Genomic DNA, 5000 nt, shown 5'->3' on the forward strand with positions numbered 1-5000 from the left:
CGGCCCCCATGGACAGGAGGAACAGAGTTAAACTACGGCCCCATGGACAGGAGGAACAGAGTTAAACTACGGCCCCCATGGACAGGAGGAACAGAGTTAAACTACGGCCCCCATGGACAGAGTTCAGGAGGAGAAGAGCTGGGTGCAGAGAGTTGAAAGACGAGAAATGGGTGGAATAAAAAATTAAATAAGAGAAAGAACGAGAGAGAGAGAGGGGGGGGCATGGGATATTGAGAGGAGAAAAGACAGGGAAAAGGGGCCTTCTTCAGAAAGAGAGAGAGAGAGAGAGAGAGAGAGAGAGAGAGAGACCGGGGACAGAATAAGACAGATGGACACAGGAAATGGGAGAGGAGATGGGGGTGGCCCTGTGAGTAGCAGTGAGAAGGGACCACTGCTTGGACAGATGCATTGCAAAATGCTGAGTATATTATACTCATGTGTGTGCATAACTGTGTGTGTGTGTGTGTGTGTGTGTGTGTGTGTGTGTGTGTGTGTGTGTGTGTGTGTGTGTGTGAGAGTGGGGGGGTGGGTAAAGAGGAATAGTGTTGCAGATGTGACTTACATCTGCAATAGGGTTGGACAGACAGACTGTGTTGTTGTAAGCAGAGGGTTTGTTTGTCCTGCCAATGGGAAGCCTTGTCAAAAGATAACTTGAGTAAGACACCGTGATGTTTCATACTTGGGGATTGCGTTAAGTTGCTACCCTGCCTTGACCACATTAACCCTGGTGTGCCTATCTTAAGTTGCTACCCTGCCTTGACCACATTAACCCTGGTGTGCCTATCTTGGGCATGTCATTATATGCGAAACATTTTCAAATATTTTCAAAATAGTAGATCTACAAGCTTTAAAGTTACATGTCACAATGTATCTATTTTGGCTATTTTAGGACAGCCAAAGTATAAAACAGGGCTTTAGTGGTAAATGTAGGGGTTAGAAAAAAAGTCTGTGAGGGGTTATTTAGGTGTCAGCAAGACAACGTAGCCTGCAGCGATGTGCTTGTGTTTGGGATCACAAGGTATGTGCGTGACAAAAACCTATTTATTCCCAAGGGGACATTCAGTAGAATTGAGTGTAAGCAAAATTGAGGATTTGTTTGTATATCGATCATGTTTCTCTTTCATCTCAGCCTATAGACTTCACCTATTTTCTCAGATTCTCTACTTATTGCACAGTGAAATGTTAATGTTAATTTAACGTTGAAAGTGTAATTAACGCACTGAACTTACTCCAAGTTTAACGTGACGATTCCTACGTTTCAATAGACAGGACGACAGACACAACCTTGCATTCTTACATAGGTGTCCTATTCATGCAGAAGACCATTTAGTCACTATCATACAATTTAACTTTTGTTGTTGTAGTCCCGAAGGTAACAGAAAGACAGGTGTCACTACTCACTAGAGATAGTGTCGGCTGCAGGCTACGCATACGTCTTCCTTGATAGTCCAAATAATCGCTGTGTGCATCCTGTTTGGGTCCTGAAAACCAGCTGACATGACAGAAGGATACACCTTTAGGGACAGAAGATGAGAGGGAGGGAGGGGGGGGGGATAAAAGGAGAAATAGACAGACATACATTAATATACTTTCTTTTCTGTATTCAGGGAAGCCCATTGAGAGCAAGATAATTTTTTCAAGGACGCCCTGATCACAGCATATAAAACACACAATATAGTCCGTATTGAGGACAAAAGTGAGGGCAGAAAAGTGAAAACGTCAAAAGTGATTGGCCGGAATGACGTTTGTGATGATTTGATTGGCTGAGCACGGAATGTGATGTATGATGATGTGTGATGATAAGAGCGCCCCTCACTTCACACAAGTGTGATTTTTCAACTATTACTACTACTACTACTACTACTATTATACTATAACAGGATATATATATTCTTTTGGGTCTCGTTGGTCATTTTGAAAGTAGCCTCACGTCAAAAAAGTGTGGACACTCAAATCGAACCAGTTTCAGAGAGTCCCAAAGTTTGTTCCATTTGTGTGGAGCATAAATGAAAGCAGTCTTTCCTTGTTGACTGTTCTTACGTGGACTGGTATCTGGTAATCTAAGGTGCGTTTGTGAACGTGTTGAATATCCAGTAAACTTGCGACCTGCAAGAGAGATTTCCAACCCACTTTATCATAATAAAATACAACGATGGCTGTAATAATCATTGGAAAATTATAAACCATAGAGCTCTGTGGCAGATTGCTTCAAGAGGCTACAGCGTGGTGAGCGGAGGGAGCATGCACACATTCATTCAAGCAAGAAAGAAAAGAAAGAACAGCATGAAAGAGAACTAGAGAGAAAGCAGCAGTGCAAAGGTGTGAGGAGGGAGAAGTGTGGTCGAATGATGAGGGGAGGAAGAGGAGTGATGAGGAGAGGAAGAGGAGTGATGAGGGGAGGAAGAGGAGTGTGCAGGAGAGAGGAAGAGGAGTGATGAGGGGAGGAAGAGGAGTGTGCAGGAGAGAGGAAGAGGAGTGTGCAGGAGAGAGGAAGAGGAGTGATGAGGGGAGGAAGAGGAGTGTGCAGGAGAGAGGAAGAGGAGTGATGAGGGGAGGAAGAGGAGTGTGCAGGAGAGAGGAAGAGGAGTGATGAGGGGAGGAAGAGGAGTGTGCAGGAGAGAGGAAGAGGGAGAACACGTAAATCTGAGGAGCAGAGGAGAAGGGGTTAGAGGGCCAGGAGAACACTTGGGGTACAGAGGGGGGGGGGGGGGGGGGCAGTGGGCACCCTGCAGTTCCAGGTAATGGGAGAATAGGACTTAATAGGGTAGAGAAAGCTGGGGGCTGTTAACTCAGAAATGGTCATTTTAAATTCCCCCCACCCTCTCTCTTGTCCCCTTCTCTCTCTCTCTCATCCCTGCACCCGCATGCTCGCTATATGTATCTTTAACTCAGTTTCCTTCCCTCTGTCTATGTAATTTGCCACCCCCGCCCACCCACATGCACACACACACACACACACACACACACACACACACACACACACACACACACACACGTCTCTCGCCACCCTTAACTATCTCCCACTGCTCACCATTCCATTCCATCCTTCCCTCCTTCTTCCTCTCATTCTTTCAATCTGTCTCCCCCATCTCCTCTTTTTCTCTCTCAAATCTCTCTTCTCCCTGCCGCTTTCACCCCCTTTCTCTCTCTTCTCCTCCTCCTCCTCTTTCCATTCCTCTGTCCCTCTCTTCCCTCATGCCTATCCACACCTCTCCCTCCCTCCCTCTCTCTCTGTCTCCTTGGAGGAGGTGTAATGATAGCTATTTGAGTGTCATCAGAGGAGCGCCATAATGGCTTCTAAAGCACCATTCCGCAGTTGCCACGGTGAACCTGGCACAGCCTCCCCCCCCTCCGCCCCAAAAAAAGAAAAACATCTGGTTGCCTGGCCATCGGCAGGCGTCGCCGTGCCAACGGCTCCAGGAGGAAGCGTCGGTGCGTCAACAGACAATGACAACGGCCCCTGGGGGCCACAGTGAGCGAGCTAATGACGCGTGGGATAGGACGCGTGGATGGGAGGGAACATACAATAATAGTGATATTAGTGAAAGAAATGAAAATAATGGCATTGATAACAGTAACGGCAAACTGCTATTTCTTGGGGGGGAGGGGGGGATGAACGTGATTTCCTGTTCTTGCTTCTCCTGCTGACTTCCTTGCACACTTGCTCTGTGTTTTGCAGACCAGAGGTCGTGTGGAACCACTTCCAGCATGTCGTCCTCTTGCTCTGTGTTTTGCAGACCAGAGGTCGTGTGTAACCACTTCCAGCATGTCGTCTATTCTGGGCATGTCATAGGTGGGACGCTTTCAAGCATTTCCGCATTGTGAAGTCATAGATTGCTTATTTATTATATTATATATACACACCCTTGTGCTGACAGTGGCTAGAGGGTAAATAGGGATTAAGAGAGAGGGAAAAAGAAAGCGAGGGAGAACATACTAGAGAGTAATGAGGCCCGGGTGAGTGGGAGAGAGAGCAGAAAGAGAGGAAGCAGGAAGAGTGCGATGGAGATAGGAGATAGAAAGGAGAAAGGGAGAGGCTATCTTCTTGATAGTCTTGTCTTCTATAGTATGCAAATGTAGGTCTCTGATTTCCAATTCATGTCCGTTATTTCAAAGATAAGGAGTATTGAATTCACACACGCACCCGTGCACACACACACATGCACACGCACACACACACACACACACACACACACACACACACACACACACACAAGCTCTTCTTACCAAGGGGAGATCAGTTGACTTGGCCATGTAGAAGAGCAAAGTGAATGTACTGTATATTGTATAATGCACTGTGAAGTGATTTGATCTCCAAAAGTGAGTATCTTTTCAAATCTAGACGGGTCGGATGGCTTTATGAATGAAATTTCCCAAATGTATCTGTATAGCGGTTAGATCTGAAATGGCAGATACATGCCCTAGATTAGAAAGAGCAGGTTTACAATTAAAATGTAATTTTAAGTTAAATTAATGTATTGTGTAATTTAACATATAGATATACATATAGAGGCATACTGTGCTGTAGAAATATATCAAACAATCAAGTATCATCTAAACAGAAAATGCTGAGGCTGCATGTTGGTCATTCTGTATATGGAACAGGAGCGCCCCCTGTTGGTATAAAGTACGAAACCTCCCTATGCACATGCAGTATTACAGTATGTGACTAAAACTAATATTTGTTCTAGTCAGACGCTATTTGTTTCCATTGCATTTCCTACTCTTAGGGCCATATCTTGCACATGGCCTTACCCCTTATCCCTAAACTTATAATATAGCATATTTTAGTATTTCCAAAAACATTTTGAAATGGTTCAATCGTGTGGATCTTATCGTCGTACATCATCATCACCGACTTCTTACTGGCAGTTGCCTTCTGTACAACATATCAATGTTTGTGTTTAAACTAGGACGTAAAATTGTCCATTCATTGTCAATGGGAATTTAATGTTTGTGCAGGACAAAGTTTGTGCACACACTAAAAGATGGACATAGGA

Source organism: Protomyctophum bolini (genome assembly GCF_963924005.1).
Source record: "Protomyctophum bolini genome assembly, chromosome: 18".
NCBI lineage: Eukaryota > Metazoa > Chordata > Actinopteri > Myctophiformes > Myctophidae > Protomyctophum > Protomyctophum bolini.